The 27146-nt window shown below is 36.4% G+C and overlaps 1 protein-coding gene and 1 long non-coding RNA gene across 2 annotated transcripts in view; one reads left to right on the top strand and one right to left on the bottom strand.

Moving 5' to 3' along the window:
* The window catches only part of LOC149555066 (uncharacterized), a 257473-nt gene extending 235629 nt beyond the window's left edge, over positions 1-21844 (bottom strand). The window contains exon 1 of the long non-coding RNA XR_016364453.1: positions 21729-21844. This is a non-coding gene — a long non-coding RNA (uncharacterized LOC149555066). The remainder of the gene's footprint in view (positions 1-21728) is intronic.
* Positions 1-27146, top strand: part of LOC149555067 (kinesin-like protein KIN-14I) — a 285467-nt gene that overhangs the window by 233924 nt on the left and 24397 nt on the right. The gene's annotated exons all lie outside the window — the stretch shown is intronic.

Raw genomic sequence — 27146 nt, forward strand, 5'->3', positions numbered from 1 at the left:
TGGAACTTCATCTCATGAATCATAGTCTTTTGACTGCTATGATTTCTGGATCACTAGAGAATCCATCTCGACATGGTCTATTCCCTCAGACTTAATATGATCAAGATCAACTGAAGCATATCCTCTATCTACTCCCTCTGTCACGAAAGCATACTTCGATGCATAGGAACATGAGTGAAGATACTAAATTGTGGATTTATCCTCAGACTTGGGAACACCAAATTTTAAAATAATGTGCTTCCCTTCTAAAGCTTCAAGTACATGCATCAACCTCCTCACCACTTTGTTCAAGTTTGCCTCTAATGAAATGGCAGGCTCCCTCTTGATGTAGAAGGATACTCATAATCCCAATCATTAAAGATATATTGCTTCAAGAATCTCTTGTTATCTGACATGATTCATATGTGGCTGAAGGTGCTAGATCCAAGGTCACTTTAGAGCTACTATCATAAGATCAAGTCCTAGACCAAATAGTTATATGACCAATTTATATTTGAACAAAATCCAGTTGCAATCTTCTCCCTCTCAGTGGAAGAGCCCCTTGTCTTGACTTTGTTTCATAATCCGGAATGTTATCACATGCAAAAATGTTGCAACAACATTCTTAATGTACCATTCTTCTCTTCCTGCAAGAAAATCCTCAACAAATAAGAGGCTAATTATAAAATATTACAAATTTTACTCAAGAGAAATATGTATCTCCCTATTATGGATCATACACTTATCAACATCCTTCTTGATGTTGTTTCGAGTTTTCCCAAATCTTTCACCACACATTATACAAAGGATAGTCTTACATGGTTAGGATGCTTAATGGTCTTTCTTACCCAAAAGATTGCATATTTGCTTTGCACAAGATGCTAGACTCCCATCAATTGGTCCTTTGAATAATGGTAAAACACAATATGAGAATAACACGGCCATTTCACGCATTAGAGAAATATGATCTCTTGTTCGATGCCTTCTTGGATACAATAGAATAAATCTCTAGTAGCGCTAACAATCCATCTTTCTTGATGCTAACCATAGGATCACTTTAGGCTGTATCATTGTCTGATCTAGAGGTTTCCCAAAAAAATATATTGTTGTCTTTCTGATATTTTGGCAGTAGCTACTCACAACTCCATTATCAAATAAATCATTCCCACTTTTGCATGTTTCTCCAATTTATAGTTGGTAGGCTGAAACTGGATAGTAATTCTTGGATAGCAAGATTCGAGGACTGCTAGAGTTAGTGGTGCAAACAACAATCTTCCAGACCTAACTTTAGGACTTTCTTCTCATATCGCAACATTCTAAGTCCAAGGATTTTATGTTGTAGGAGCTCACTATTTACCATATGGGGTAAAAAGTTTAATGCATACAGACAATAGACAAGAACATGTAACACAACAATACTCCTTTTATTATTTGCATATATATGCCAACGAGATTACATAGTGCTTCCAATGATGATTACAATCATGATCCAAGTCCATTCCAGATGGTGTACATATATCATTCCGAAGGGGTGACTCAATTGTCATGCATCCTTTCGGATGCTAATCTACCCGTCGACTATTTTATACTTTACCGACAACATGCTAATCTACCCGTTGGCTATTTTATAACTTTAAGTACACCATCCCACACAAAAAAGTAAAGTTGTCTCCGAATAACCATGTAACAAAACTCAAAAATTGAAAATTGCACAACTAATTACATCAATACACAGATACTAGGCAGAGGGATGGGTCCTTGGCATGGTAGGTGTCCGTGCTCTCAATTCACTCAGCTCAACTCGTAGCTTGTAGACTTGCTCTTTTCAAACTTTCAATTCGGCCTCCGCTTCCATCTGAAGCTCCAGAGCTGACTGCATCACCCCAACAATCTCTCCAATTCTTTTTCTTTCTCATCTGCTAGCTCCTCTTTCTTTGTTGCCAATTGTTCTAACTAACTTTTTTTTCCTAGCAAGGCTGCCCTCTCAGATTCCCAGGTCACCCTTTCCGCGGCTAACTTGGTAACTGACTCCTCCCGAGCCCTCTGAACTGTTGTCTGATCTACCTGGCTCCTCTGAAGGGTGTAATATGCCTCCGTGTATATCTGCAAAATCTCCTGAGTCAATGTCTCTATCTGGCTCTCCAAGGCTGGACTCCTCTTGGTGGCCCAATCCTGACGCATTTGTGTAGTTTCCACGCTTGACCAACCTCTATCTTCAAAGAAAACTGTAAAGGCAGCTGGGCATCCTGATCTCATAAAAGATGCCACTCCCTCTAGCTCCTTCACCAGTGAGTCTACAGCCTGTGCCTCCATAGTGTCCACCACCTATCGAGCCCGAGTTGCTAGAGTGACTATATCAGCAAAGAATGTCTCTACTGCTTCTGACGCCACTAGGTGCTCCTATTGCACCCCTACAGCCTTTTCTACTACTTTCTTCATATGCTTCACAGTGCTATGTGACAGTCCCACATCATGTATTGGCTCCACTTCATGTGCCTGCAGAGTGTTTTCCTCTAGAATTTCGTCCTGCGTAGGTGTCTGCATGTGGGCCACCCGAGGTACTAGAGTACATGAAACTGCGTACTTAAGTAGGTACTCTACCTCTAAGTTCTACTCTCCCTATCTCGCTCAAGTGATGTTAAGAGTGTTGAATCCACCATAACTACTGCATCTAAACCCACTACATCCATGTGTACACCCGACATATTCTGGCTCTCTTCTATCTCTGGTACTGGTAGTTCGGGTACCTCCATGGTAGTCTCCTCTCTCTCCTTCGATACACTTTGTTGTAGGTGCCACAGTTTCTACTACTGGTTGTGCTTCGGCAGGAGCTGGCATACTCTCTCAGCTGACGGGTTTTGCCACGCGTGCAAACCCCATGGCAAACCCAGCTGCTGGTCCGATCAGTCGGATTAGGGGAGGTCTTACCTCATGTTGCCAGGGTGAAGCTACTATAACCACCTGCTATGGTGTTGTAGTCATCACTATCCGCTGTCGTGTCTGTCCAAACCCTGGTATATGTGCCATGTGCACACCTACTGGAACTAGGCAAGAAGTGGTGGATAGTGTAGGGCGCGGAAATAACAAGGGGATGGCTGTGACAATCTCAACCTCTTCATCATCGGCTTCCCCTTCCTCCTCTCCTATGTTATTCTCCTCAGAAGATGTCTCTTGTCGTCCGCTGTTTGAATCACCTCCTGTATCTAGCCAGGGTCTCTTCTACCCTGCAGTGCCCTTTTGCCCATTGGTTGTGTCTAAATGTTTTCAATGCATGATAGGAGGTTCCCCAGGGGCTAATGGTCCAGGTCTCGCCTCCAACCTATCTTTTGGAATCATCCGTGTTGTAGCATCGAGAAAGAGGCCTATGGCATAATGCAGCATATAAAATGTCTTACGCTAGAGTGTCATAAATTCATGCATGCGTTCAGCCAGCACAGATGCCCAATCATACACCTTCCCATTCATGATGTTCATCATGGATACCTGTGGAAAGGAGATATCAGATGCTCTACTTGATCCAGTAAGTCTGCTCTTGACTGAATCCATCAGGCATCACGATGGTCCTTCTTGGATGTCTATTTTCTTCAATCCCCTATCTTTTGATGTTTCAGCTAATACTTCTTGTTCTGCCTCAGCCATGTCTCTGCATACCAGCCTAATCAAAAACATTTTTACCTCTTTGGTAATCTTCTTGGGTTGTACCTTTTTTCCTAGCGGTCCTGGTATGTCAAACACATGCATGAAATCTACTGCTTTGAATGAGATTACCAGGTCTCTTCCCAGGTATAGAATGAGCTTTTCCAAGAGGCCTTGCCATAAGTCTCGATCATGGTGTGCAGGAAACTCTCATAATCCCGGATGTAAAAAATAGGCATCTGAATCGCCCATTCCACTTGTGCCCTTCTAATGCTAGCTTTTATTAGATGACTGTCAGGAGTTTCCTACCACCACTTCGTACATTCCATACTGCTCAGTCCTTCAAATGCTATATTCTATGGTGTGATTTCAACAGTTGTAGGTGCATGTGCCTGCGCCTTGCGCTTTTGCTTGTTGCTGCTACTAATGCCGTCACTCCGATTACCTACGAGCGAAATTTTCATCCCCTTCCCAGCTGTGGATTCTTCTAATTCTTTTTTCCACTTTCTCTTGCCTGTAGACTCCATTTGTTCTTTTGCCTGGTTAGGTCAGTTATCTCTCTATACACACAAATTTGTCTCCTTCCTCTATTTCTTTTTGCTGTACGGCTACATTTTTCTCCTTTGTATGATTTTATTTTTGCTAATCCCATTCTTTCTCTACAGTGCGGTTGTACGGTCTAACCTTCAACCCTTCAAATGACTCATCCTATTCTTTCTCCCATTAGAACGGTTCCCCTTTGCATGTCAATTTGTCTAGCGGGTATGATACTTTGGCGAAGTTCTTGATGGATCTTCTATAATATCCTATGTGTCCCAAGAATGACTTCACCTCTGTTAAATTTGTAGATGGTTGCATTTCCATTATTACTCTGACTTTGTCTAGTTCTGTTTTCAATCCCTCCTTACAGACTATATGTCCGAGTAATTTTCCCTGCGAAACCATGAGTCTGCATTTCTTTGGATTTAAGGCTAGTCGCGCCCTTCGACATATTTCCATGCATTCACCCAGTGTTGCCAGATGTTTGTCTTCAATGTTGAATACGGACCAGTCATCTAGATATGCTTTGAAATTTCCAACAGACATTTTATCGAATATGTGTAATATGATTCTTTGGAATGTAGCCGACGCATTGCACAGGCCGAATGGCATTCGGTTGTATGCATATACCCCACCTTCTACCACAAATGTCATTTTAAGTTTGTCCTCTTCTGCTATGCAAATTTGATTATATCCCGATAACTCGTCCATAAATGAATAAATCTCTAGCTACCTCCTCCAATTTACTGTCTGTGAATGGTATTGGGAAGGGGTCCTTGATTGTTACTACATTGAGACATCTGAAGTCGACACATATCCTGATCTGGGTGGTATCCTTCTTCAGGGATATTACTATGGGTGACACCCATTCACTTATTTGAACCTTAAAAATAATACCAGCCTCCAGCATTCGGTTAATTTCTTCTGTAACCCATTCCGCATAATTTTTATTCATTCTGTAAGGTTGCTTCTGTACAGGCATTGCACCTTCGACCAGCGGAATGTGGTGAACACACAACTCCGATGATACTCCTTTCAAATCCTTGTATGTCCAAGCAAATGCATCTTTGTATTCTAGAAATATTTTAAATAATGCTGCTTTTAGTACTGGATTCCAGTTATCCCCCACCGGTTTTTTTTTGGTTCAGCCTCATCTCCTAAATTCATGGTTTGTACTGTGGCTCCGTCATATTTCATCATCTTTCCCTCATCGAATACATGTGCAGGTGTTTCATCTAGCGGTGCATCCCCTTCTTTTTTTTCCTTGAATACTTTTGGAAATCTATCTTCGTTGTGCCCTTCCTCTATCGTTAGTATGTTGCAGCTCTGGAATAGCTCATAATCCTCCATCTGCCAGTAAAACAATCCATTCACCGAATCCAAATCATCGTTCGTCGATCCACCTTCCAACCACAAGACTCCTTCCTCATCCAATTCCATTCACTGCTTTCCATCGTCCTCTTCTTTGGAATTAGATGATAGAGCTTCTTTGCCCACCATTTGTCTGTAAATCAATAATAAATTTTCGTCCTTCGCATTCCATTGATAGTGTATTCTTCTTACAGTCAAGCTTAACCTTTGCTTGTATGAGCCATCCTTAGCCCAAAATGGCGTCATATCCTCTCCTCTTCAACAGGATGATGACGAAATCGAGTAGGAACGGCTGTGTTCCAATAGTCACTAGTTGTGCCATTAAGACCCCGAGAGGTTTAATGCCGTGTTGGTCCGCCATTAGTAATTGGAACGAAGGTGGCCTCAACGTTGATTGTCCCAACTTCTTCCAGGTATCTTCTGGTAGGATGTTTACCCCTGAACCTCCATCCACAATTGTGTCTGAAAGGACCGTTCCTAATATACCCATCTCTATGACTGTCGGATGTCATCCGGATGTGAGGGTGAGCAGCATTGGGTCTGCTGCGCTTGCTCCACTTTCCTTCTCCCTTCCATGTTCTCCTGTTAGTTTAGTAGTTGGAGCAATTTTTGTGAGCGTCAATCGAAGTTGAGGCATTGTGAGGAGCAAATCATTTATTTTGACTAGTACTTCAGTTTGTAATATCTGCCTTATGATGTTTTGTTCTACGTAGTTCCTCGTTGAGGTACCGGTAGTGTCTTTCAATTGTGATTTCTCTGCCTGCGTTGCTTTCTCAAATTTTGCCCACGTTTCTTCCAATCTCTTCTTTTCTTCTGTCGGGTCGAGGTACAGTTTTGCTTGCTTACAGGTGATTGCCAAGACTTCTTTGTCTGCGCCGATGTTGATCAAATTCACTCCTGATTTTGAGCACTTGGCATCTTCATGATCTCCAAGACCGCACCATTTGCATAACAACTTTGGTGTGTTAATTAATAAATGCACACAAATAATGAACACAAATAGCAGAATTCCTTAAATTATTCGCATATGCCAGAACATTACATTATGCTTGATAAGATGAATGATAGAAGATGATTTACAATGATCGCAGATGGGATATAAATACTATCCGCCGAACCTTCTCGAAGGAGTCCGTTGGCCACAAACATTATCTCCGCTACAAACTATTTACTCGTCGGCTACAGAATATAGAAACACCGACGACAATCACCCCGTCGGCTACAGAAACACCGACGACAATCATCCCGTCGGCTACAGAAACACCGACGACAATCCAATCGGCTAACATTTGTTGATGTATAGTTCCGTGCAAAATGACCCCACAAATTGCATGCTCGGCATTGAACCATCGGGCAACCGTTTGCATTGTACTGAATTCAGCTGCGACTCCCATTATTATTGTTGGTATTGTTGTTTTACCCTCTTCTATTATTATTGTACCCACCCGAAGTGGCACCGTCATTGCTAGTGTTTCCACTCCCTCTCGACGTGGAAGTCTCCTGTGTCAGGAGCACTTGTTGATGCCCTCTTGTTTTCGAACAAGACCCCTTTGTGTGACCTTCTGTCTTGCATTCTGTGCACCATAGCTCGTTTCCCTTCGTCTCATTCTGCATATTCTTAAATTCCTTCATCATTCTGATCATATCCTTCTGGAGAGCTCGGACCTTCTTACTGTCCTTTTCATCACCACTGCTATCTTCTTCCGAAGATGAGTCATCTGAGTCAGATGAGCTACTTTTCTTCTTTTTTCATTTTTTGTTCACTCTCTCTGTCCATCGCCCAATTGTATACTTTGGTGTATGATGATGGCAACACAATCTTCATTTTCTTCCTTAGCTCTGGGCATAGTCCTTCAATGAACCATCTCTTTTTGAGCCCATTTGTCGGCTTACTTTCCATTTTATTTATTAATTCTTTTAGTTTTCTAGCATATACACGGACTGTTTCATTTTTTCCTTGCTTTGTGGTGTAGATTTTTGCTACGATATCATTGTCATCTTGCAGCAATTGAAACTTGGTGATAAACTCCTTTTTAACTGCTGCCCAAGAAGTTAATTTTTGGGGATCGACGTCAACAAACCAATCAATTGCTACACCCCTTAGGGTTGGTGGAAATTGTCGGACCCATTTATCTATGTCAGTTACGCCATTTGCCGTCCAAATTGTTTCGCATGTCTTACAATGTCTGATTGGATCGGCCATTCCATCACCATTAAACTTTGGCAATTTTTCCTTTGGTCCAGCCATTACTATTTGATTTTGAGGTACTTGTTGTATACCCATGCTACCCGTGCTGTTTTGTACACCCATGCTATTTCGGACAGTCGTCTTATTTCCAACAGCCACGTTAGTTGGTGAAAAAGGGTCTTCGTTAAGCGAAGTTGTTCGTTCTAGAAGTGTATTGCGAATGAAGAGTTCACTCCACGCTCATGCTCCCTCAGCACTCCTAGCCGTGCAAGTTAATTCCCTTCTGTCTGGATTCTCTTCCCTCGGCATATATAGGTTATGAAATTCCTCCCTTGTTTCTTCCACCAAATCCAACTACTGTTGAGTCTCTTCCAACAATTCCTTGGTGCTTCAGTTTCTGTCAGCAATCTGCTAAAACCTTCATCTGTGTTTGACATGTTCTGCTTTCATCTTTTTCCTTTAGCTTATTCTCATTTTTGTTGAGCTAATTTGGCATTAGTCTTCATTCCCCTGCCTTCGTTCCAGGTCCATGGGGCAACGGCACCAAATGTTTACCTTATGGGACAAAGACTTTAATGCATACAGATAATAGACAAGAACATGTAACACAGCAGTACTCCTTTTATTATTCGAATATATATGCCGAAGAGATTACATAGTGCTTCCAATGATGATTACAATCATGATCCAAGTCCATTTTGGACAGTGTACATATACCATTCCAAAGGGGTGACTCAACCGTCACGCATCCTTTCGGATGCTAATCTACCCGCCGGCTATTTTATACTTTACTGACAACATGCTAATCTATCCGTCGGCTATTTTATAACTTTACCGACTACACTCACACCATCAGTCAAGCCAATTGCCAGTTCTTTAGACATCTGATCTACAACAAGTCAAACATAGACAAGACATTTGAGGCTTCTTTGTAGAAAATTTGTCCATTCAATAGCAGTGTTGGTGATAGAAACCTTGCACCTCTGGAATCCACAAATACTAATGGTTTAGACAAGACATTGAGTTCTTAGAAAGGTCTATTCCTCTCTGACCAAGAATTATTTACCAATGGTTTTGTTGATGCTGGGTGACACCAATCAGCTTGCCTAAAGATAACTCCATGTCTGATATAATGGTTATTGACTTTCATTTTCTATTCATCAAATTGTGCCCACTTTCTTCATCTTCTAATGCCAAACACGACTATGAATGAGACGTGACTAATATTGGTGATAATGCCAGGGTAATAATAGTCCAAACATTTCCATTATTTTTTTCACCTCAAAGTGTAATTTTGACTCCTCTGCAAGATTTCTATTGTATATTATCTATGATGCTTGTCAAAGAACTTCTTTTAATCTTTGATAAAGTGGGCCTCTTAGTCAAGTGCACTGATCAATTGCTTTAGCCACTAAAAATTGTGTTATATGGAGTGATGTTGAGATGCTTCCATATTGGCTAGTCTACAGTTCTTCTTATGCAATTAGAGTCTCTAGCCCTTGATGGTCATGTTCCTTTGGCCCTTAATGATCTCCTCATAGTTATTGCTTGTAGCGATAATATGATACTTGTTGTTTCTGATAATCCTTTAGAAATATGGAATGATAGTGTTGTTCGGGACTTCAGAAGGCTATTGCTCAAATGATTGATCCAAATATGTATAAGAACAAGAAATAAAAGTAATGTAATGATGCTTTTGAAATGAATATCAATCCTTTTATGTTTCCATAATATGGAATAGTTACATCTCTTGGTTGGGATGAGACATATCATCACACTTTCTTAATCGCACCTTTCCATGATTCATGCACATTCGATATACAAATCTTCTTTTATTACTAATTATGATTGTTGCATCATTTGTCATGTAGTTGACCTTTCTTGAGCAGGGATAAAGATGGTATACTTTTGCATGTTAATAAAAGACATTGTAGTAAAGTCATGTGCTTGTAGAGCTGATGGTAATGTTGGCTATGTCAGATGCTACCACACCCAAGGCCTTGATAAATATAGATACCACTGAACTGCTCAATACAAGGGTACACCTTTCAATGCTACAAATACGAAGACAGTAATGACAGGAAGACAATCCACATCTCAATAATTTTGATAGTTACATAATCCCCCGAAAAATGTTGTAACAACATTTTCTTTGAATCATGATTATTGGAATCAATCGCTCATTATAAAGTAATTGACATGATGCTTTTTGGAAGTCCAAACAACAACTACATATTATTGATGACAACCTCATAATCTTGGCGGTAGCTTATAGCACCCACCAATGATGTCCATGCACAATACCTACTCATCCGATATACTGAGTCATATCATGCTTACTTGGCAGTGATAAAGATTGACATAAAACACAAGTGTAATGAGCCTTGCTGGCTCAAACTATAGAAATGTTGAAGGTTCTGTTTTTTTTACTTTGCAAGTTTATTATTTTGTGTTGTGAGATGTATGATTTTTTGCAATTTACAGAAAGAATAATCTAAACAGGGAACCTGAATATCTTTTGCCATTTAATATTTCTTCCAGCTATATCTTAGGAAACTCCAAGCTGAACTTGTTTGCGGAAGCTCGATGCAAAATGCTGCTTAACAGAGGCAAATTGCAGCTCTGTATGTGTAGACGCAGCTCCTAGAAACCCATGCTATCTTCAATAGATCTGGCCGCCCAATTTAGATAAATAATTGCAGACCATAAATGCCCATTTGCAGCCACCAACCACCCTCCTACCAAAAATATGTATCAGGATTTGAAGCTTTAATGTATGCCGCTCAAATCAATAAAGCCTCTGATAAAAATTTAAAAAATTATACACCAAAATCTGTATACTTCAACACCGATTCACCAAACCCGAATTTAGAGATGATCTTCAAAATTTCAGACACAATTCATCACCATGCATTTTGTTGGATGGATATCTTGCAACCAACAGTTTTGTTAAAATCCAATTGCAAAATAGGTAGACCAGCCACAGTGAATGAGATAGAGTTTGTCCTACCTTTAAGGGAAAGCTGCCCATTCTCACCATTCCTTAGATCAACTCAAGGTAAGCAAGAAGTTGAGAGATTTTGAAAGGAGTGTTATTGATATGTTTTCCTCTTATCTTTTAAGAAAGAATCCACTTATCCATAGAGCGAGTAGTGGGCAAGATGAAATCTCTAACTATACTTCTATCTAATAGCTAAAAATGGTGATATCGATACCAAACAACAACTCAAAGGCTAGTTGAAAACGTATTGGTTTTTCTCTAAGTCCTGTTTTAATCTATTCTATACGAATAACCTCTACCATTGGGGCACAAAGACTTCTAGAAGTAGGGTATCAAACTATTTTTGTGAATCATATGACAATACAAGCTACAACAAAAGCTTCTAGTCTATGTATCATCACAATGGCTCCCATTCAAAGCTTCGGCTCCAATTGCTTCTTATCTCATTATGCTCAATTGATTAAACATAGAATAAAAACATGAATCAAGGATAACAGATACAAATTACAATCAAAGCTTCCAATTTGCGTAATCACAATTGCTCTCAATCAAAGCTTCAGCTCCAATTGTTTCTTTATATTCACTTTTGTTCAAAATAGTACTACACAATCAATGTTATGCTCACACAATTTTTTTAGAGCTTTCTTGGATACAATAAAAGATGTTTTTTACAATGAGGGGTGTTAAATATTAACAATGATATTCATACTAGTCTGAGAAGTGTAGACCGCACCTTAATCTTCTCCCCTTATACCATACGAAAGCAATATATACACTATACTTGACAACAGGATGGGCAGTGATCCTTGGTAGTAAACATATCTTGTACTAACTATAACTAATTGTTATGTTAGTTAAACATTTTTGTTATCTCCTTTAAGGTGTTGATTTCTACAAGTAATGTATGGGCTGACCTAGAGAGTGTCATGTCCCTTTAAGGGACATACCCTTTGGTCTTGGTATAAGGGGTGGGTGTTATTGTAGTTTGAGGACACACAAATAACATAAGTCTGCTCCTTCAAGCAATACTTCCTATACAAATTTATTGCAGAGATAAAACAAGTTATTCAAAACAGCATTTAAATTTTGATAACTTCTCCTACATTCAGAAGAATAAGATCATCTACAACAATACTAAGGGTATTATCAAAGTCTGTTTTAATAACAAAATTTGTAGGAACTTTACAAGGGGGCACCTCTCACATAGGAAAAGAAGTGAGAAAAAAGAGGAAAAAATGAGAACTCAACTTCTTTGACATGGTCAAACTAGGTGAGAAGAATTATTAGATTACATGTCATGAGGACATGCAATTGAATTACATGCAATTACATCACATGCAACTCATCTTCTACAATTATAATAATATGAAGATGGTGGATTGCACGTGGGAAAAAAGATGCTTTTGCTTTGGATGAACAAGAGTGCAAGTTGGAGGCATTTGGGTATGTGCAAGATGAGAGCTTGGATGCTTTAAAATGTGAGTTTTCACCCAAATCGGGTTCTCTAGATGTCATTGCATTGGTAAAAATCCATCATTTTACATGATGTAAAACTTGCAATCAGGTTCGGAGGGTGCAATTACATGTGTGGGATAGTGGAAATGAATGAGTTTGGAAAGTGGATGAAGTAAGGGAGGTGGAAACATGGAAAGGCACTTGCATTCTTGGTTGTGAATTTTCAACTTTTCTCTAAAAACAAATAAAAAACAAACAACAAACAAGAAATAAAAAATAAAAACAAAACAACAATTACCTCTTGCTTTTGACTCAAACATGACAAACTTCAAAACCTCTCATTACATGCAATTTCATTTTTGGAGTTGGAAGATTTTTGCATTTGCAACAACAAGAAGATTTTCAAACTTATTTAAAGACAAAATGCAAAAGACATGGGCTGAATTTGAACAAATGGACAAAAATGAGCCAAAGAATGCAATATTGTAGCAAAACAAGTAAGAAATAGAAACAAAGTTGAAACCTTCTAATTACTTGGACCTTAATGAGCCACAAATGGAGGAATGAGAAGTTTACACAAACAAGTCTTTTTCAAAATTAGGTTCTCCAAGTGCAAATGAATCCAACAACTAAGAGCCTTTGACAAATTCAAAGTTACAAGTTGTGATCTCCAAGGACAAATGCATGGACCTTTTTGCATGTAGATGTCAAAATGAGATCTCCAAACTCTTTAAAATGCAAAACGTTTTGGGAAAATACACGTCCTTGGGCGTTTTTGGAGAAAAATGTGCCATAAAAATGCATTTGCATGAGCCTCTTTTTCTTGAAATGGTAAAAAACATGAACTTCAAAACCGTCTACATGCATTCAAATCTTAAAATGTGCCCTCCAAATGCAAACACACGGGAAAAAATGATTGTCTTTGGGCATTTTTAGAGAAAAACCTGCCCTTTTGATGCCTTTACATGAGACATTTTGGTGTGTAATGAGGGAAAAGCGCCCTTTGAATGTGTTTGCATGCATCTAAATGCTAAATCGCTCTCTATGGATGTGATTACATGTTTTATTTCAACCTCAAACTTCAGCATTTTGCTTGGCGACCAAAAATCGTACCCTCAACATGCAAACACATATTCAAAATAAGCACGTATTTGAGTTGAAAGTGCAAATTGCACTCTAGAAGAGTCATTACATGCAATGTCAAGCATTTAGAAAACAATTTCCATGCAAATCAGACTTGGAAATGTCATGTTTTAGTGCAAATTGCACTCTAGAGGACCATTTACATGTGATGCCTAGGCTGGAAAAGTATTTTTACAAGCAAATCAGACTCTAGAAAGGTCATTGGTGATTTAAAAACTTAGCATTTACATTTTTGGAGCCTTTGCAAATTGCAATCTATGAGTGCAATTACATGTGCCATTTTTACATGTAAAAAGGAGTTTTCATGTAAATTAGATTCTTGAAAGCCCTTTACATATTTAAAATGACTTGATTTTTCATTTGCCTTAATCTTTTCCGTTCAAATGCAAAATCGCACTCTCTAAGTGCATTTGCATATTTTTTTTTTGGCTTCAAGTGCAAATCACACTCTCTAAGTGCATTTACATGTGTTAAAAATATGCTTTGACTTTACATCCATTTGGATAAGACAAAGTAAATCTCACTCTCTAGATGCATTTGCATGCAAGTTGTAAATCTCATTCTAGATGCATTTACTTGTGACATATTTCAAAAAAAGACATGTTATTGAGTTAACAATTTGAACTTCCTATTTATGACATTTCTAATTGATTATTGAGTAAAAATCACTTTAAATGGGTCAGAATAGAATATTTACACTATATAGTTTACATATTGTGTAAATATTTATTTAAAAGCAGTTTATTACTTAGATGTATATCAACACTAAATTAGACTATAAAGTGCACTATAGTCACTTTAATCACTTAAATGATAAATCAAAAGTGATAAAGTAACTAAAGAACATAAGTCATTTTAAGTTATATTTTACAAAAAGCGAAACTCAACATTAGAATATAACATCCATATTTTAAAAATGTTACGACGCTTGAGAAACCACTTTTTGGGCACTTCAATGGTCATATCTTTTAAGTACTAAGTCCGATTAAACCATATACTGAATCAAAGGAAAAATCGAAGGCAAGAGAATAAGCAAAACAAAAAGGTCAAAGGAAACTAAACAAACACTTGAAAATACAAATAAGGACTTTGAAGACTTCAAAAATCAAGTATAGGCTAAGAAACTAAAAAAATGATAAAGACTTGACAAAAGCCTTCACTAAAACACTTCATTATATGAATTGATAGTAATTGTTTGATCAACTCTTACCAATAAAACAATGAACTTTCTCAAAGAAATGCGAAACTTAATTGAAAAAGTTTTATGCTATTACCTGCATTTTATGGTGACAAAATGCAAGACAATTGGCTATGTCTGGAGAATGTTGTTTGTTTTTGGAAACAATGAGTAACATATGATCCAATCCTCAAGTGCCTTCATCCATTCCAATTGGCTATAGAGTCAAGCGACCAAAAACAAAAAAACATCTAACGCGGCTAAAGTAAATCAAAGAAAATCTAGTTAAAATAAACAAAAATGTGCAAGCGCACTTATTATAAGCAAAGAAAAACCTACCTAATTAAAACAAGCCGATAATTGAATATAATTTATTAATTCCCTTTGGCACTGGAAATGACCTTTTCATCAATATCATGATATTTTGACACACAAGGTCATTATTTCCTGTGCCTAAGCATTAAAATATTCCAACCCGGTTCCAACAACCTATGACACTAAAGTGGCCAATATGCAATACCAACAAAAATAACAACCTTGATATATTTAATTAAATAATAATTTTATTTCACCCATCTTGTGGAAACAACTGAAGAAGCATTAGAATCAAAATCTGACCACACATGAGTGATCTTGATGAAGAAAGGTGATGAATGAACTTGATAGGGTGACTTAATAAAAATAGATGCTCCCTCCAAGATTCTTAGAGACCAAGCCTAAAGCTAGAAATAAAAATTGAGAGCATCACTCAACTCCTTTGAGCTCCTCGGAAGCAACTGTTGACTTACAATAAATAGTAAGTCCCTCAAATTAGGGCCAAAACTCACCATAGGCCATTGAAGACCCTAATAACTTAACAAAAAGGTCCTCTAAACACCAGTATCATCCTACATGGACCCAATGATAGTCTGAATCTATCAAATCTTCAACAACTCAAAAATGGGAACATTACAACAAAGTCTCTCGTAAATGGGCTATGATGAATGCCTTAGCCATGAAAACGATGGAATATCATAACACGAACACAACATGAGCATGCTATAGTACAGTTTGAATCTTGAAGGCACAAGACAAACATGAAAGGAGCGATATACACAATTGAGCGTGAATTGCAGGCTTCCTAGATCCCAACTGTAGCCTTCCCAAGCTTAATCGCAGCCACTAATGATGATCACAGATCCAATAAGGGTGATCATAGGTATGGAAAGCAGTCCTAATGCTCTTGTAAATGACATTTGTATCTTTTGAATGAGCCACAAATTCCTCGAAACAGATTGTAGGCCTTCTAGCTTGATGAGTAGTCAATTAAACCTCTTCAAATCAATCAATTCTCTTGGCATAAATCCACTTCTCAAGCAAAGTATAAATAGTAGAGAAGTGATAAGAAAACTTCACAAACTCACAAGACCAGATAACAAAGAGCACACACAATTTCACAATTCTCAGCTACAATGATATCTCCAGCCGCAGACAAATAGAATAAGGAGATTCAACCAAATTCAAAATGAAATCACTATACCTCAGCAGTGGTTCAAATACTTCTCAAACTCTTATTCACAAGGACATCAATTCAACCACATGAAAACTCTGCACAAATAACAAAAGGAAATAGATAATCAAATGATTCATTTGATTCATGAAGCCACCTTTTACAATCAACTTGACTTCACCAACACACCACTAATTAGAAGCTTCCATTAGATTCTTTTAATAAAAATCAATTCTTTGCACTTTTGTATTTAATAATTGACTTGGGCTTATAACTAATTAAATAAATGGCCCCTTCCAATGATGACTCAACCCTCAACTTAAGTGAAATTATAACTTTAAAATAAGCCATTGAATGATTTAATAATAATTTGGCCACTAAAATAATAATAACACCCAAAATACTTATCTTTTAAGCGTGTCGTCTAAAACAAGAGTTACACCAATTATTTTCCCATGTGACCAAATGCACCTTCCTAAAATATAAAGGGTCTCTCTCAATTATTACTTGAATTGCCATAAATAGAAGGTGCATGAAACTAAGCCCAAATGAAGTTCAATTTGAGTCAACAGAACACTGAACTAGAACATATTGAACTAAGAAGAAGACAAGACCTTCTCATAGCCAAGCCTTTGCCTCAGAAGACCCTCTATCGACAATAATTAGCCTATGAGAATCACAATAATAGGTTAATCCCTCAAACTCTGATGATAGCAAAAATGGGTACATTACACAATCTGAAACACAATCATATGGGAGGAAGTGAATATCACAAATGCACAATGAATGACTAAGCTCATCATTGCTAAAAAAAAGAGTTATATATTAGAAACAATGCTTTGGTAGGCAGACAAGACTCCAACATGTTAACACTTAGTATAGTCTACTTAATATACTAATGCAATTAGTTTAATGGTCAATGTCTTACTATAATAATTGAAGAGTCACGCTCTTCCTCCATGTTGCCCCACTTTTCATCCTATACCTAAGTAGTCAAAGTGATTCTTGTGTCTTAGTAATTTTTTAGGTGTGTTGAAGTATAGGTCTAAACCCCCCTAGGTGGAATGAGTCTTCATCGGATTTTTCATTTTCCCCTTCTCCACATCTCATAGCTAGGTAGTTTTTCCTTTATGTGGAGGAATTGTGCGGGTAGCTTAGTGCCTAATCCAATGGAGATTCACATTGCTTGTGCAAAGATCATCTATAAAGTTTCATCTACTTGTGGTCTGTCATTTTCTCATAAAAACAAAAGCTTGCGAAAATTCGGACTTCGTCTTCTCCTCAGCGGGTTTTCAACCCATGAAGACGATTTTTCACAAAGAGCACCAAATGATGTAGTTGGATCAAAATAAGAAGATAATAGGGTGCCCTATGACAAATTAATGTTCCTCTTACAATTATCTACCTCAGGGAATGTTCTGGATTTGTCACAACTCTTATAATCATCCCAGGCAAAAAACTCAAAACTGACTTCTCGGCGGGTTTTCAACCCATGAAGTCAGTTTTCCGCAAAAGGTAATTATGAAGGAAAGGAAACAAAAGGTAGGTCCCTAATGAATTTTTGCACTCCTCTTGGACATTTCCGACCCCAAAGGAAACAATAGTCAAAAGGTAAAGTAAAAGGGAAGCTTGGGCGGAGAAATAGAAATTGTCTTCTCCTCAGCGGGTTTTTGACCCACGAGGACAATTTTCCGGATTTTAAAGAAACTCAAGTTTGCGAACAGATTGGATCCACAATTTATGCACAAAACCTCTCAAGATGATGATAGCAAATATTCTAACTATTGCGTGAAAGAACTATTAAGTAGAATTCAACTCAGTGAATATTTTCTCATGGAGTACTCTATTTGTAACTTCCCGAAACTTAAAGGGAAACAGGAAAGTAAGTATGGGAAGATAGAAATTTACTGTTAGGCCAATGGAACAGTCAAAAGACACTAAGATATCTGTACAGATTCATGATTGGAAGATACCCTAGACAAGAAGAGAAAGAGGAAAGATGAAGGTGCCCCAGTTCGCTTTAGGTCGGCATTGAGTAAGGTCAATAAGCAGAAGACCTTGTCCATCCTCGGACAAGACCCTGAAATAGGGCATCTAACAATGGAGATAGCAAAGCCCACCAAGGAGGGAAGGATTGAGGATTTGTGTACTGATGATTTTACTTTGCATTCAGTGGATCTTGGGGAGGCCAGACATGATACCAAAGTTGGCTTATGGAAGTCAACAAATGAGGTGATTAAAGGACAGCTGGAGAGCCTTAAGTTGTCAAAGGTCCGAATGAAAGCAGAAATACAAGAACTAAATGGCTCCATTAGGCAATTGGTCACTCCGTTGGCGAGCATATCTAGGATGCCTATTACCAATGATCCTACTACTACGGGCATTCAAGCACTCATCTCTCAACTCCAAGAAGACAAACATTTTGGGTAGATCGGTAGAGAGTGGAGCGGGAAACTCAAGTTGGAGGGACTCTCTATTATAGAGCAAATTGGTAATGCTATATTGAGGCTGGAAATAGAGAAGAATAATATTTCATCAAATAGAGCCACTTTGGCCATGGAGAGAACAAAGAATGAAGATTGTGTCTCTCTACTGAAGATGATCATTCATATGAAGACTAAGGAGGTTGTAGAAGCAAAGATATTGCCTAAAGGAGATGAACCTTTATTTGAATGGCTTCAGAGCATGCAATTCAAGTCCAAAATGATCTTAGCAGCAGAAGAAGGGCTCAAAGAAACTGAAGCTAAAGTGAAGAAAGATGGAGACAGAGATTATGAACTCCTGAGAGGCTTGTATACAGACTCGCAAACTAGTGGTCAAGGAAAGGGAGTAATTGGAATATCCATCATGCAATCAAAGTTTTCCAACTTCATAAATAGCCTGACAAATATATCTTTCAGTCTTCAGAACAAAGTTTCTAAACTCCAGAAACTTGGTGGCTGTGCACACATGGCCATGGAGGAAATACAAGATCGTTTGAGTGTTGTCAAGGATCTAGCCACGGAGCATTCTAAATGGCTCTTGAGATATACAAATGTACATGCCCATAGGAATGAAGAACTAATTCCAATCAATATAGCTGCTAAGGCCTATAAGACAAAAGCAGAAAAGGGAAAGAAAGCGAAGTGATTCATATTCTGCCTCTTTCATATTTTCTTGTAATCATTGTAATAGACAAACTAGCTCCTTGCCATTTTTCATTTTGAGGAGATGAACCGATTGAACTTCCTTTGTAACAGTCATCTCGGAACCTTATATGTACTGTAATGAAAGATTAATAAAAGGCCAATGAATTTTGCTATGAAATACTAGATGTTGCAGAGCCAATTGAATGGTATTTTGTGTCAATTATTTTATGTTCCATTATGTTAGTTGTTAATTGTTTGTTTTCCTCTTTTATCTGAATTAAAACAAGGAACGAACAGAGCTTCATTCCCCAATTTTGAGGCAGCGAACTGAATATGATAAGTATTGTCATCATAGGTTCAAGAGAGATCCTTTATATGTTCCCTTCTAGTTAATCTTTCTTCCTCTGTACTTAGTTTCTTGCTGAATCAGTTAGCATTAGTTGTTATGCAATATTGAATCTTTAAGTCTTATGAGTTCATAAACTTAATTTTTCTTCTGAAATTTTTTCTTGCCTAAGTTAGATCCTGTATAGGTTTGGCTCAGTTTACCTCTCCTATTCTCGGGTTAAAAACATACCTGTAACATCAGTTTTTCCCTAGTCTTAACTAACATCTAACAACTCAAAGAATACAGATATTACTTCATTTCATAGGAAGATAGTTATATCATTCATGTTCATGTGAATAAGATTTACTGTTAAAATCAGTTAGACAAAATTTCTTAACTAAAAACTTGATATACCATCAAATGAAATTACAATAGAAAATAAAAACCACATACCTCAGAAAAACTGAGGTCGAAATCAAACTAGGGATACTTCTGCAACCACCCGGGTTAGTCCACAAATACACTAACAATTACACATGACGACTATCATCTAAAAACTACTCTATCAAAATCAAATGATGATTACAATTAAATACCATTGTATTTAAAATTTAGGGCATCATATACCACTGTAATAATTAGGGCATCATTTACCATCGGTTCATTTAGGACTTCTGATACCACTAATTCAAATAGGGCTTCCACTACCACGGATTCAATTTAGGGCTTCTGATACCACAGATTCAATTTAGGGCTTCTGCTACCACAATTTCAATTTAGGGCTTCCAATACCACTAATTCAAATTAGGGCTTTTGATACCCCTGTATCATTTAGGGTTTCCGCTATCACTCAATCAATTAAGGCTTCAGATTCCTTTCCTTCCAATTACTTAACTGTGACAATAACTCAAGATTAGAAAATATACTAATATTCGTTATTCATATAAATGAAAAACAATCTATAAATTTCTTGCATCAAGGTGTAAAATAACAGCAACAATGAGATAACTCAATTTAATCTTACCTCTTTCTAAATAAAAGCGATAATACCTGTTTTCGATAAACAATTGAATGCATAGCTTATCTCTGTGAAACGCACGACTGTCATCTTGGGGAGAGGTGAAACATTATCAAGGGCTTAACCACCCAACCTCGGACCAAATCTTATCCCCACACTATCTCTAACGAGAAAGGCCCTCCCTACCTAGAATAAACAAGGGACATCTTGCCATCCATTGGGCTTCCTGGTAATAAACTCACCATACGACTTGGCAATAGGAGATCACAATAACAAGAATATGCATGAGCTATTAATTAATTCATATTAAATGATAAATATTAAAATATCATAACTGATATCGGTTCATATTATTGATAATTCCTTTCTCACACCTCATCACCCATCTTCTTGGCTACACAGTCGGGTGAGTCCCAAATATTCAGGATTCTCAGAGTAGACGGCTCTATCAATTATTCAAGAAGATTACATAAAACCATCATTTCACACTGTATATTTACATAAATTATGTTCGAATGCTTAATTACTTAATTTAATCATAACTGAATTCTCTTCCACATTCTAGCAGACTATCTCCACCTCTTCACCATTTCATGGCTTCTCTAATGGTGAATTCCTCGGTGTTAATATTATTCTGGATTGTTCAGAGAAGCATGTTGATTTATATAATCAATCAAGTTTTTAAACAACTGCCATTTGAATTTATAAATGATGCATTCTCAAGGTTTCTTGATTAATGATTTCTAGTGCACTTTAGAAAACAAACAACTAGTATATTAATCACTAACTATTATGCCTAGCCGGCTGTGGATGAATACTAAATAGGAAAAGAAAAGAGATGGAACATTTTTTTAAAAATTTATTCACAGCTTTGTTTTACACCTTCTTCACCTATGATGGCATCATTGTCTGGTGAATGCATTGGTGTTCCGATTTCTTGTTATCATCTTGTAAAAAAAAACCAAGAAAATGTATTTTAATTCTGAGATAAATGGTTATACAGAATTGGTAACCTTTTAGGGTGGAGTAAAACATCATTATGCAAATTTCATGATTTCAATCTATTAATTAGCTCTTGAATACAATCCAAAATATATACATATTTGCAGCAAGCTACGGTTCCTATGTATTAATAGCACAAAGGAATGTGACTGCCGTTAAGATATGTAATGAAATATGGAAGGAAACCTTCAAATAATAAATGGTGTTCTGCACACATTACTACAGACTTAGCATAAGGAAAAACACAAGGGATTTTGTGGTCTTAAGTGACACCTCTAACATAGTTCGGCTGCTCTGTTATTGGGAGAAGACGCCCATTCCAAAAATCGCGGCCAAAGATATGAAGTGACTGCAGACGGAAGAAAGAGCAGTAATATATTGCAATATCGTTCAGATATGAAGTGACTAGAGACAGATGAAAGAGCAGTAATAAAATCCAATATTGCTCTCAATTATCTTGAGAACCTTCGATAGCAAGGAGACGGTAATGGAAAAAGATTGGGTTGTAATACGATATGAGACTCTATAAAAAGAAGAGCTTGACTTTACCACTTCTTGCAATTACAAGAATCCATTCGAATTCCCAAGAAGTCTACGAATTCAAAACATAAATTCGATTGAACATGCCAAATAATAATCAGTTAAAAGCAAGAATAATAAAAAGAAGAGAATAGAATTGAAAGGTTAAAATTCAAAAAATATAATGATACAATTATTATAATTCGAACATTATTATAATCTTATTTGTAACATTACTTATTAATTATTAAATTATAATGGTGCCAAATCATTTTATTTATTAAATGCACGTATATAAATTATTATTAAAATAATTTGATGAAAGATAAATTAAAATCCTTTAAGATATGTTTTATATTTTAACTCAATTATTTTAATTAAATTATTTACTAAATAACTCATGTAGGTCCCGCAAATGTATTCTGTTCCAAGTCACTAGGTCTTCTACCCATCTACTCAATGATGGTGATGCTCTTGCCTAGTTCTTTTCTAACAATGCTTCCACCTCTTCGACATGTTTTTTGCAAAGAAATTCTCTTGTAATTAAATTATAAATTATTTAATCATAAATATTCATAACGGTTAACCTTCATCTCAATTCCATAAATTAGTGATTAACGATCATCTAACATATTATCTTCACTTCAAATCATAACGATTAACTATCTTACCTTTTTGCCAGATTATAACAACTGACTTCATGTGAACCTCAACGGCTATATTCTAAATTAGGTCAAAAATTGGGATGTAACATACCAATCCCCTTGTGGTTCATCGTCCTCGATGAACTTGAAATTGTAACGAACATTATAAAGGAGTATATTTTTTTAAAATTGGAATGTAACATACCATTCCCCTTGTGTTTCATCGTCCTCGATGATCTCTACAAATTAGACACTAAAAGAATATTCCAAATACAAGACATCGCGATATCATTTCTTTTTCAAAATCAAAATCATAATCGAAACTCAAAATTCATTTTTACTTCAAAGTTTCCAGAAAGATACTTGCATGGTAGCATAAAATTAAACACGTACTTACCTGAGTTCACTTTACCAAACTTGTGGTCATCTCAACATCAATTGAGTTGATTCTATTCCATATTCCTGTCATACTCATGTAGACACTCACCAAATCATTAGTTCGATTCCGTATTGATATCTTCATTTAAGAGAATTTTTAGGGTTCAATGACTGAAAGTAAGATAAGCATTCAAAATTGAAATTCTTCAACTAGCAAGTTCTTGATCTTAATTTAAATCACTTATACATACCATTTGGCATAAGGCACTTATTAATGGGTAGAACGTCTTGGTAAACTTACAGATCACTTGAAAAATATTATTAGATCCATGTTTTCCATTTATTTAATTTCGACCTCCTTGCTCGTCTTATCACAAAAGCATTTCATTGTAATAATCATTTCATGATCGAATATACACTTCATCTCCAAAGCAATATACAACAGCTCAATATATAAAGTCAACATTGCATGTGTATTATACACATATAGTAGTGTGTCAAAGGGTAAAAACATGTTATACTATGCAAGATCATCAAATCAAGATCTTAAGCGTCTGAAACAATTCATAAGATTCTTATTGAGTGGCTCATCATTCATTAGCTAGTATTTGGAAGTTCATCTTTTCCATTTCTATGATTCAGGCTTCCATGCCAATCTCGTCAAAGTTTACATCTATAAACAAGCATTGATAGTTCCAATTATGCAATTGTGTTTACTCCTTACTGGAGCACATAATGATCTTGTCGTTTAACCAACATCAGAAAGGAGAATGGTTCACAGTTTTGCTTTCATTCAGTTCAAGTTCAAATAGGTAACAATTTATTTCTATCATTATTTGCATAAAGAATTATTTAGCCATCATGATGGATTTAGATAACTTTTTATTAAGATTATATAAATTGTTTTGGATTGCGCAAGCCTCGGCCTGAACTACACTTATCCGTCACTCATTCTAACCTATTAGAATGCCTTCCTTGGGATGTTCATCAGTATAGCCATCAAAGTATTCAGGTGGGTTGAAGTCCCAACAGTTATTGGCCAAAATAATTAAAGCGTCTGGACAATCAACAAAGATCACTTGTTCAGCAAATCTGCCTAATTCCACCCTGGCCAGGGATTTCAAAATTTGGGTCAACAAACCCAATCTCCACCACTCGACTTGCCAATCCTTTTTATCTTCTTATTTAGGTTTTGTCTTTATGATATTATAGTTTATACATTTGTCCATTTTATATCATTTCAGCCTCCCCAACTATTCAAAATGTTTTTCCAGTGTGATTTTCCAATTTTGATTGCAATATCCATCATGCAAAATAAATCTTTCTTTTTCAACATTGCATTTTCAGTCTTTAGACACAATGTTGGACCCAAGGTGTCAGCGTTGAACCGAGTGCTTTGATACCATACGTAACATCTGGTTTTCCCGGATCTTAACTAACATCTAACAACTCAAAGAATACAGATATTACTTCGTTTCATAAGAAGACAATTATATCATTCATGTTCATGTGAATAAGATTTACTGTTAAAATCAGTTAGACAAAATTTCTTAACTAAAAACTTGATATACAATCAAATGAAATTACAACAAAAAATGAAAACCGCATGCCTGGGAAAAACTGAGGTCGAAATCAAACTAGAGATGCTTCTGTAACCTCCTTAGTTAATCCACAAATACACTATAACAATTACACATGATGACTATCATCTAAAAGATGCTATATCAAAATCAAATGATGATTACAATTAAATACCACTGTATTTAAAATTTAGGGCATCATATACCACTGTAATAATTAGGGCATCATTTACCATCGGTTCATTTAGGGCTTCTGATACCAATGATTCAAATAGGGCTTCAGCTACCACGGATTCAATTTAGGGCTTCTGATACCACTGATTCAATTTAAGACTTCCACTACCATGATTTCAATTTAGGGCTTCCAATACCACTAATTCAAATTAGGGCTTCTAATACCACTGTATCATTTAGGGTTTCCGCTATCACTCAATCAACTAAGGTTTCAAATTCCTTTCCTTCCAATTACTTAACTGTGATAGTAACTCAAGATTAGAAAATATACTAATATTCGTTATTCATATAAATGAAAAGCAATCCATAAATTTCTTGCATCAAGGTGTAAAATAATGGTAACAACGAGATAACTCAATTTAATTTTACCTCTTTCTAAATAAAAGCGATAATACATGTTTCCGATAAACAATTGAATGCATAGCTTATCTCTGTCTGGCGCACGACTGTCATCTTGGGGAGAGGTAAAACATTGTCAGGGACTTAAACACCCAACCTCAAACCAAATCTTATCCCCACACGAACTCTAACGAGAAAGGCCTTCCCTACCCGGAATAGACAGGGGACGTCTTGCCATCCACTGAGCTTCCTGGTAATAAACTCACCATACGACTTGGCAGCAGGAGATAACAATAAGAAGAATATTCATGAGCTATTAATTAATTCATATTAAATAATAAATATTGAAATGTCATAACCGATACTAGGTCATATTATTGATGATTCATTTCTCACACCTCAACACCCATCTTCTTGGCTACATAGCCGGGTGAGTCCCAGATATTTAGGATTCTCAAAGCAGACGGCTCTATCAATTATTCAAGAAGATTACATACAACCATCATTTCACATTCTATATTTACATAAATTATGTTTGAATGCTTAATTACTTAATTTAATCATAACTGAATTCTCTTCCATGTTCTTGCAGATTATCTCCACCTCTTCACCATTTCATGGCTTCTCTGCCAGTGAATTCCTCAGTGTTAATATTATTTTGGATTGTTCGGAGAAGCATGTTGATTTATAAAATCAATCAAGTTTTTAAACAACTGCCATTTGAATTTATAAATGATGTATTCTCAAGGTTACTTGATTAATGATTTCCGGTGTACTTTAGAAAACCAACAACTAGTATATTAATCACTAACTACTATGCCTAGCCGGCTATGGATGAATACTAAATCAGAAAAGAAAAGAGATGGAACATTTTTTTTTTAAATTTATTCACAGCTTTGTTTTACACCTTCACCCATGATGGCATCATTGCCTGGTGAATGCATTGGTGTTCCGATTTCTTGTTATCATCTTGTAAAAGAAAAATAAAAGAAAATGCATTTTAATTCTGAGATAAATGGTTATACAGAATTGGTAACCTTTCAGGGCAGAGTAATACATCATTATGTAGATTTTATGATTTCAATCTATTAATTAGCTCTTGAATACAATCCAAAATATATACATATGTGCAGCAGGCTACGGTTCCTATGTATTAATGGCACAAAGAAATGTGACTACCATTAAGATATGTAATGAAATATGAAAAGAAACCTTCAAATAATAAATGGTGTTCTGCACACATTACTACAGACTTAGCATAAGGAAAAAGACAAGGGATTTCCTAGTCTTACCTGACACCTCTAACACAATTCGGCTGCTCTATTATTGGGAGAAGACATCCATTCTGAAAACCGCAGCCAGAGATATGAAGTGACTGGAGACGGATGAAAGAGCAGTAATATATTCCAATATTGTTCAAATATGAAGTGACTGGAGATGGATGAAAGAGTAGTAATAAAATCCAATATCGTTCTCAGCTATCTTGAGAACCTTCGATAGCAAGGAGATGGTAATGGAAATAAGAATGGAAAAAGATTGGGTTGTAATACGATATGAGGCTCTATATAAAGAAGAGCTTGACTTTACGACTTCTTTTTGTTGCAATAATCCATTCGAATTCCCAAGAAGTCTATACAAATTCAAACCATAAATTCGATTGAACATGCCAAATAATAATCGGTTAAAAGCAAGAATAATAAAAAGAAGAGAATAGAATTGGAATATTAAAATTCGAAAATTATAATAATACAATTATTATAATTCAAACATTATTATAATCTTATTTGTAACATTACTTATTAATTATTAAATTATAATGGTGCCAAATCATTTTATTTATTAAATGCACGTATATAAATTATTATAAAAATAATATGACGAAAGATAAATTAAAATCCTTTAAGATATGTTTTATATTTTAACTCAATTATTTTAATTAAATTATTTATTAAATAGCTCATGCGGGTCCCACAGATGTATTTTGTTCCAAGTCACTA

This window comes from Cupressus sempervirens, chromosome 5 (genome assembly GCF_028749045.1).
Source record: "Cupressus sempervirens isolate cs-2001-9-10 chromosome 5, ASM2874904v1, whole genome shotgun sequence".
NCBI classification, from domain to species: Eukaryota; Viridiplantae; Streptophyta; class Pinopsida; order Cupressales; family Cupressaceae; genus Cupressus; species Cupressus sempervirens.